Raw genomic sequence first — 10,317 nt, forward strand, 5'->3', positions numbered from 1 at the left:
TGGAGTTATCGATTAAGTATCATCACTTTTGTTGTAATAGATATATCTTAGCTTCACTAATGGTCTACGTCACATAGACTAAGATATCAGGTGGTGAGTAGTTGAGGGAAGAGTTCTTACACATCATGACATGGGTAGATTGGAGGCATGAATTGTAATGAACTTACCCTGATTTCATGCACTAGTGCACTTTTGGCTTTTTTAACTCGCGTTATAAGTCTCGGTTATCGCTTAACCAAAGCATAAAATGGCGCGGTGGCATTTTTATAATTTTTTCAAAGTTTTATGCCTCAGTTCAGCATATACCCGAAGCAGAAAACGCCTTTCTGCTTCGGTTATAAGAAAATCGGTACCAAAAAGTTGGCCAGTATTTTAAAAATGTCACTATAGTTATATCTGGCCTCGGGTGAAATTGAATCGATGCCAAAAAAGGTTTTCTACCTCAGTTAAAAATTGAACCGAGGCCAAAAAGTTGGCCAGTATTTCAAAAATGCCACTATGGTTATATTTGGCCTCAGGTGAAATTGAACCGGTGCCAAAAAGGGTTTTCTACCTTAGTTAAAAATTGAACTGAGGCCATATCCTTTAATTAGGGCAGAATAGTAAAAATAACCGTTGTCAAATACCCTTTCTGCACTGGTGATGATTCGTCGATTCACTTGTAAATTCACGTTTTAGATTGGATCAGATATTAGTCTTTGGTAGGACATTCTTAATATGAGTCTTCTGGAAGGCATGAGTCAATATTTCACTTGTTGAATATCTTTGACGAATAAGAATCACGTGTGGTCTTTATGTTTTTTTTTTAAATTATTGGTGTTTTGATGAAATTTGAATTGTTTTTGGTTACCTAATTACAATGTTTCTTTTATATATACTTTCTTAAGTTAAAAAATTATTTTCAATAGCTTACCCTTGTATGTGTTGTTGTGTGAATTGCGATGACTAAACTATGTATGCGAGCCGATATAGATATAGATGTAGAAAGAATATTTGGAAGAGGACAGAGAATTTATTTTGATTTATATTTTATAAATATTTTCATTTATGTATATTTGAGTAAGTTTAGATTGTACTTTGTATTGATATAAGCTTTATGCAAGCCCTTTGATAGGTTTATAATATATTTGATAGTTTAATTTTAAGGTGTTACATTTATGGTATCAAAGCGGTTCGTCCTTAAACTGACTTGGGGGTTGTGGGTTTGTTGTATTTCTTCTATGTGTGGATACTTGTTTAAGTCTAGTTTGGACACGTAGGTAAAAGTATTTTAATTGAATATTTGAATATGGTTTTTGAAATCACATTTGAATGACTGATTATTATAAATTAAAATTAAAATATTAAGAAAAAAAATCTCAATGAAGAGGTGTAGGTACACAATTATGACTAAATCAAGGTGATTTTCCATCTTAATTCTAAAAATTAGAGTATATTTTAAAAATATTTTTGGATGGTTCTTTCTATTTGGTCTGTAAGTTTATCTCAAGCAAATGTTTGATTATAAGATAAAATGTTTATTTTCATTTAGTGTTTTGTTTATATATTTTGAAGTTGTTTTTTAGGTTGATAGTTTTACACCAACAAATGTTTAGGTGTAGCATATTATATATGTTGTAGGTTGTTGTTAATGAAGGACACACATTCTAACTGAATTTGAGACGCTTACCTTTGAAGGATCTAGATATCATTTTCAGAATGGATTGATTCTTTATTAATTTCATTTTATAGCTAGTGAGAGATAATAAGTAGTATATTCATATAAGAAGGATGTAGAATGACTATTTGCACATTAAGTGTGGGGTGACTTACATGATTGTGTTAGTTGTTTCATAATTTAGTTTCAGACAAAGGTCAGTTAAGATAATTAGATAAAAAAATATACTAACAATGCTTAGATGTGCACAAGTGTTTGCATTGAAAGTGTCAAGGTTAAATTTCAAGTTAGAAGTAAAGTTTTTTCTTTATCTAGTGCTCGAAGCGAAGTTAGTGTTAATGACACCTTATAAGATAGTGTTCTTGAGGAGTAAAGCTTAAAAAGAAATTATATAATTGACAAAAAAAAATTATCAAGTTGAGTGTGTCGTTGTGAGAAGTATTAATGTAGTGGGTAAAGAAGAAAAATAGGGGACCTAGGTCATGTGTAGATTGTTGATAGTTAAGATATATTATTGAGGCATGATAGTTTAATCGATAAAATTGCAAAAGTAGTCAATGTTTTTGAAAATAGACTTGGATTTTGAGTATCAACAAATTTAAGTGAAGAGTGAAAATGTGTAGAAGACAACCTATCATTTACATATGACTGCTATAGTGGTATTGTTTAGAGTGATGAGCATCGCAAACATATTCAAGGATTGTATGAATATTATTTCGTATCTTCTTAAAACTTTTTATTGTATTATATATATATATATATATATATATATATATATATATATATATATATATATATATATATATATATATATATATATATATATAACATGTTTATCTAACTTATCTTAAGGAGGCGCATGAGGAATACCTAAGGGTAATGATGAAATTCTTAAGGAAAAATAGTATAGGTAGGTGTAACATCTCGATCAGATATTACAAATTTTAAATAAATAAAATAAAATAGATAATGTAAAGGCATTTATTTATCTGCCTTTTCCCAAAAACAAAGAAAAATGGAAACATTTATTATTTCGCAAAAAATTTAAAAACCATAATATATAAATGGCAACAACAAGTTCCAAGTCTGAAAAAATAAATGTTTACAAAATCTTTAAAATCCAAAAAGAAATAAACTCCATATAAAAGATTTCCCAAGCTAGCCCAGCTCTGGCTCTATGCCTCACCAACGCCAGCTGCAACATTATCTGCTCCCATGTAACAGATTACACAATCATCGCCAAACACAAGCAGATAGGGTGAACTAACAGATAAACATATAACAATTCAAATAGATATATGCATACGCTCATCAAATGAACTCTAACCTTTGATTTCATACCGTATGGCCACCACCATGTTATCCATGCTCTACATCTTTGGATGGTAACCTCAAGATACCCTTTGATGCCACACTTACAAGCCACAACTTGTAGAACACGTGCGGGAAAACTACTACAGATCACCCTCCGTAACGATAGGTGGTGTTCCCAATACGAACCAAAGTCCGTACTCTTGACACAAGATTAGCACATCACTAGTCACAACTTGTGATTGCTCAATCGAGTGGAGACCCTCCGTACAAGCCACAACACGCACACTCACATCGAAAACACTCGCCAATCTGAGCCACAACTTAAGGAATGCTCGTGTTCATCCGCCATCCCGAGCCATAACTCAAGTGATACCATTCTGAGCCACAACTCAAGGAAAACCACGTGTTTACCCTCTATCCCGAGTCACAACTCAAGGGATACCGTTCTGAGCCACAACTTAAGGAACAGTCCAACAAGTTGATCTTTAAGGTATCACCCAAAGCCTTATAGACCACGAACATCCAAAGCATACAAACATTTTGCCTTTGCATTATCATCTGGGGTTACTTAAGCGCCATAAGGAGAAAGTTATTTGCAGACCTCCTGGTGGACCCTCTCTGCCGTCAGGCACCAAATGCCTTAGAACACACTGCCTCTATAGGTATCGTCTGACGAAACAATCCTCACCGCCAGGCGCTACACGTCTAGTGGCTTTCTATAATTATAACTATCGCCTGACAATTCCAACCTCACCGCCAGGCGCTACACCAGTATAGTAAAACTTACTAGTTTTTACCAACTTGAACATTTTACCAAACTCTCTTCATACCTCAACACTCACTTCAGATACCACAGGTATAGCTGGTTACTGTCCACACTACTTCCAAATAATCAAATCTCATCTCCTATACTTTAAATTTGCTAAGTGTTGGTATCCTCTCATGTACCAAGACCATTGTCATCCATCCTTTGATCATACCATAAACTTAAACCAGTGTCAGGGCATTTAATTTACATTTTAGGTTATGGTACTACTCGTTCACAATTCTGGTTCAACTAAACTCCTTTGTGTCTTCTTTGTATCACACAACTATGACCGATACAATACTCCCCTACATCAACACCTAATTATGATGTCCCACACTAACATGAACCCTCACACAACCACCAAAAACACTTATTATCACATGAATTACCACATCATCCCATCTTTGACCTTAATGCGCCAACCTAACCAGACTTTGGTGATTGGGAAAAAAACATGCAATCATACACCCAATTACTAACTGGTTCATACATCAACCTTGACGAAGACCAAAACCAACAACTCTCATTTCAACCAATAGAAGATCATGCAGAAGTTGGCATTCCAAATGAAGTACTTGATACTTTTAGTGAGGATGAAGACGAAATCCTTGACAATGATAAAGAGTATGAATGGGATGAAGCAAATGAACAATTCCAAAATATTGAACCTTATCAACTTCAGTCACCTTGTTAATCACCAATACACTTTGTAAACTTTCTAAACGAACCAATTTTATACGATCCAGAATTTGGTCACACCTTGCAATTTGAAACTTCAATTTATCTTCCGGATACACTATTTATCGACCAAAGGTTTAATACAAAGGAAGAAGTGAAAGATGCCATAAATCATTTCCACATTCAAAACCATTATACATACAACATTTAATTCTCAAATCAATTGAGGTTTGTGGTGTAATGTGTCGATGTTATTTATGATTGGAGGTGTGGAGCAATTCTGTGCACTAAGGATCAACGGTGAGAAATTATAAAGCTAGAAGGTGTCCACACTTGTGTTTCTCCCATGATCTCACAAGACCATAACAAGTTGGGGTCTCAAATAACTAGACTAAACATCCATGAAATCATCTAGGTTGACCTTTCTACCCTAATCTCCACCATAATTGCTCACATAAAGTCCATGCTAGGGTATGCACTTACTTACAATAAGGCATGAACCGGAAAACAACTAGCCGTAGAAAACATTTATGGAAATTGGGAAGAATCATACAAAAAATTACCATGTCTTCTAAATGCAATGCAAGTTTACATTCCTGGGTTTATTTGGAAAATGAATACTCAACTAGCATATGAAGGAAACCAATTGGACGAGGACCACATCATCTCCAAGAGGGTGTTTTGGAGATATAAACCATACATTGATGACTTCAAATTTTACAAGCCAATTGTCCAAGTTGATGGCCCTTTCTTGTATGGCAAATATAGGGGCACATTATTGGTCGCAGTTGCATAAGACGAATGCAACAAGATATTACCAATTGCATAAACTCAATCTTAAAAAAGACAAGAAACCTTTCAATCTCTTTGGTTATGGCAACATACACCCGTGGTAACAAATTCTTCACCGATAAAGGTAGATAAGTTGCAACCATGATAGTTACTAGCCATGTCTACTCTGAAGCTGCAACAAAGGCATTAGAAGATGCACAATCTAAGGCAAATATTCATACAAAGTTTTTTTTTTTGCCAGGAGGAGCACCAAATTTTTGATACAAGAAACACAAAATTCAGGAAGATTTGCAGTCTGCTTAGATGAATTGGGGTGTGACTGTGGTAAATTCCAAAAACTACACTTACCATGCTCACAAGTGTTTGTTGCATGTAAATATGCACACCACGATTTTGAAGAACACATTGCACCTATGTATAGATTGGATCAAGTCTCTAAAGTATACGAAAGCTTTTTTGATAAACTTAGAAAGGAAGATTATTGGCCTCCTTACACCACCGGTTGAAAACTACGCCCAAATCCACAAATGAAAAGAATATCAAAAGGCAGACCTAAGTCAAGTAGGATAAGAATAGAGATGGACTTAAGGGAACAACATGGTCGATCCAAAAAATGTGTATACTGCCAAACACCAGGACACACCAAAAGAACATGTCTGAACAATGTTGGGGCGTCCACTTCTCACCGCTGATTATGTTTCATTTAGCAAATTGTATTCCATGTACCATTATTTAATGTATTTAATATATGCATGTTCATTTATTTGTATTTATCTTCAACTTATACTTTATCATTTTTTGTCTAAAGTAACTTTTGTTAACAAATTTTTATAGTTTCTCTATTTTATTTTTTAAAATTCTATTAAAAAATTTTATATTTTTCTATATTTAAAATGTCCATAAAAATTAGTTTTTGTACTATACATATTTAAATTTTTAGTTTTGTACTTTATAATTACTATGGTCCATACTAAGTACAACAAACATGGTGTGTGTAATTTTTCAATTTTTCAAAAACCTGTACAAAAAGTCCTTCTCAACTTCCCATTTATTTGCACGGGACTTACCACATATGTGAGACATATCTTATGAACTTAAGACAATTCATTAGTTTGGGTTGAAAAGCACTTCAATCTAATTACCATGGTCCATAAAAAGTTCATTAAGCATGGTGTGTGTAATTTTCCAAGTTTTCGAAAACATGTACAAAATGTCCTTCTCAACGCCCCACTTATTTGGTCGGGTCTTACCACATATGTGAGACAAGTCCTATGGGATTTTTTGGGGACATAATGTAAGGCAATTCATTAGTTTGGGTTGATAATCACTTCAATCTAATTACTATGGTCCATACCAAGTACATCAAACATAGTGTGTGTAATTTTCCAAGTTTCCGACAACCTGTACTAAAAGTCCTTCACAACTCTCCAATTATTTGCACATGACTTACAACATATTTCTGATAAGTGTTGTAGCTATTTTTTTTTTGGACAAAAGGCAAAAAAAATCATTAGTTTGAGTTCATAAGCACTTCAATCAAATTACCATGGTCCATACCAAATACATCAAACATGGTGTGTATAATTTTCCAAGTTTTCAAAATCTTATACAAAAAGTTCTTTTCAACTCCCCACATATCTGCACACGACTTACTACATGTGTGACAGGTGCTGTGGCATTTTTTTGGGACAGATGACAAGATAATTAATTTTTTGGGTTCATAAGCAATTCAACATAATTACTATGACCCATACCAAGTACATCTATATTTTTCTATATTTAAAATATCTATAAAACTAATTTTGTTACTATATATATATTTAAATTTTTATTTTTGTACTTTCTATAAATATTTTTTTATGAATAAACTTAAATGTTTTGCATATTCATATACCTAATTTTTAACTATATTAATTTTCTTTTCAAATAATTTCACCTACAATCGTATCATTATTTAATTTTATTTTTCTAACTCATAACACCAAACATTTTATTATATAAATTATTTTAATCAAATAAATATACATCTCTCAAATTTAATTTTACATAAAACAATCATCATTATAATATATTATTATCATAATTTTTCTATTATCATAATTACCATATATATATATATATTGTAGTAATTGACAAAATCATGAACCAAAAAGAATTCCCGAGGCGTGTGGATTCACTGCCCTTAAGGATACAACAGGAACTTCTCAGAATTTCTAAGGATCTCAAAACTAGCAAGATAACTCTTAAAAAGAGTAAATAAATAAACCCAGAATGAGAGAAGAAATATATGAGAGAAAGGAGGAGAGAACTAGAGAGAATGAATGAGAGTATGGAAGTGTGTGTTTGAGGGAGGAGAATGATGCTCTATTTATAGATGGTGGATGAGGGCATAAATGGGCCAAAATCCATGGCCTGCGAAGGAGAAAATATCCATAACTAATCCAACGTTTAAAATATATGGTTGCAACAATGCACCATATTTACATCCGAAAATCATGTTCTCATTGGTGCAACAAACGACTTTTGCAATATTGATATTATATATAACAATCTCCCACATATTGCAAAAGATAAGAGATAGAAAGAAGAAAAGAGAAAATTTTGGGTTTCACATAGGATGTAATGCATCAGAGCTGGTATAACAAGCTATATGAACCAGTCATAGATTGGAAAACTTAACACACAATGTGGTTGATATAGCAAGCTATATGAACCAAGGACACTTGATGTGTGTTAGCGGTTCATCAATCACAATACACCCCCACAATTCTTTGCTGTTATCATTGTGTTGCGCTTACTAGGCCATGCACGTGCCCGGTGTTCATGAGTTCTCTAGAGATCATGCCAAGATCTCATACAAGCAGCCCCACTTGACACTCATATAGGTGATTTCATCAAGTGCATGCTGCAAATCATACACCACCCGTAAGGGATATGAAAATCACTAAAAATTTGCTTAAATTAAAATTCTCATATCACATAGAATTTTAATTACAAAGTTTAACCTCTCAATATTGCAGTCTCTAGCACTTTCATACACACCATAGGAATGGACATAATTGATTTAAAATAAATTTAATGCTATCAGAACTAACAAGTGACTTGTTTTTACCCATATGAACCTTATTCATGGGATCTCCAATCATAAAGGTTGGGTTGCCAGCACATGTTTGTTTGCAAGTGGCTTAAGTCCCATTCCCCTCGATGTTTCTAATATCATGTTTCTTCCCAAGGGTTTAGTCAGAGGATCTGCTAGATTTTATTCTGACCTCACATAATCAATGGAAATAATTCCACTCTTTAGCAGCTGCTTAACCAAATTATGTTTCAATTGAATATGTATGTTCTTCCCATTGTAGTTCTTGTTTTTAGCTATAGTTATTGCTGATTGGCAATCACAATGAATTGAAACATATGGGGTTGGTTTCATTCCTAGAGGAATGTTTGCCAAGAAGTTTTTCAACCACTCAGCCTCACTACCAACCATTTCAAGAGCAACAAACTCAGATTCCATTATTGATCTTACAATAATTGTTTGCCTAGCTGATCTCCATGTAATCACACCACCTCCAAGTGTGAATACATAATCACTAGTGGATTTTGTCTAATCTAAATCAGAGATCTAGTTAGCATCACTGTACCCTTCTAGTACAACGGGAAATCCACTATATTCAATGGCATAATCCATGAACCTCGTAAGTATTTCATAAGTCTTGCAAGTGCATCCCAATGTTCTTGATTAGGACATTGAGTGTACCTACTCAGTCTACCTACTGCATAAGCAATATCAGGTCTTGAAAAGCTCATTAAGTGCAGTAAACTCCCAATTATTTGAGCATACTAAGGTTGAGAAACAAATTCTCTTCTATTTTTAATTAATTTAAAGTTAGCATCATAAGGGGTACTAACTGGTTTGAACTCATAATATCCAAACTTCCTAAGAAGTTTCTCAATGTATTGTTCTTGGGATAGTAATACTATCTCCCTTCCTTATGATTCTAACACCTAAAATCACATTGGTTTTACCCATGTCTTTCATTTCAATATTAGATCCTAGAAACAATTTAGTTCTAGAAACAATATCAATGCATGTGACAAATATTAACATGTCAACCACATACAATTCGCCATTTTTAAATTTAGAATACACACATTTATCAGCATCATTAGGTAAGAAACCATCACATAGTAAGTGTAATATCGAGTTTTTCATGCCATTATTTAGGTGCTTATTTTAACCTATACAAAGATTTTAAAAGCTTGCATACCTTATTTTCTTGACCAGGACAAGACACCCCTCAGATTGAGTCATATAGATTTCCTCCTCTAAATCACCATTTAGAAAAGCAGTCTTAGCATCTATTTGTTGTATCACTAGCTTATGGGTAGCTGCTAAGGCTAACAAAACTCGAATTGAGAAAATCCTAGTCACAGGGACAAAGGTGTCAAAGTAATCTATGTTGGTTTTTTGAGTAAAACCTTTTGCTACTAGCCTTGCTTTATACTTATCTATGGATCCATCTAGCTGATACTTTTTCTTAAATATCCACTTACAACCAATGGGTTTCGCTCCTTTAGGCAAATCTACTAAGGTCCAAGTATTATTTTTCTGAATTGATTCAATTTCAGTCCTAATGGCTTTATCCCACTGTTTTGCATCAGAAACTTTAGTAGCCTCTAGAAAGCTTATTGGATCATTTTCAACCAGATAGGTATAAAAGTCATCTCCAAAAGAAGTTTCTTTCCTTTGTCTTTTACTTCTTCCCAAAACCTCACACATGGCATCACTATTATTATCTATAGACTGTTCAGGTGTCTCACTAACCTTTAAAGGAAATATATGTTCAAAGAACTCAACATTTTTTGTCTCTATAATAGTATTATGTTCAATTACATCACTTTTAAGAACAAGAAACCTATAGGTAGCACTATGTTCGGCATAGCCTAAAAACATACAATCAGAGGTTTTAGAGCCTATTTTTCTTTTCTTAGGATCAAGTAACATTACCTTAGCTAGGCACCCCCACACTCTTAGATATTTCAGATTAGGTTGATAACCTCTCCAAAA

This window comes from Vigna unguiculata, chromosome 3 (genome assembly GCF_004118075.2).
Source record: "Vigna unguiculata cultivar IT97K-499-35 chromosome 3, ASM411807v1, whole genome shotgun sequence".
NCBI classification, from domain to species: Eukaryota; Viridiplantae; Streptophyta; class Magnoliopsida; order Fabales; family Fabaceae; genus Vigna; species Vigna unguiculata.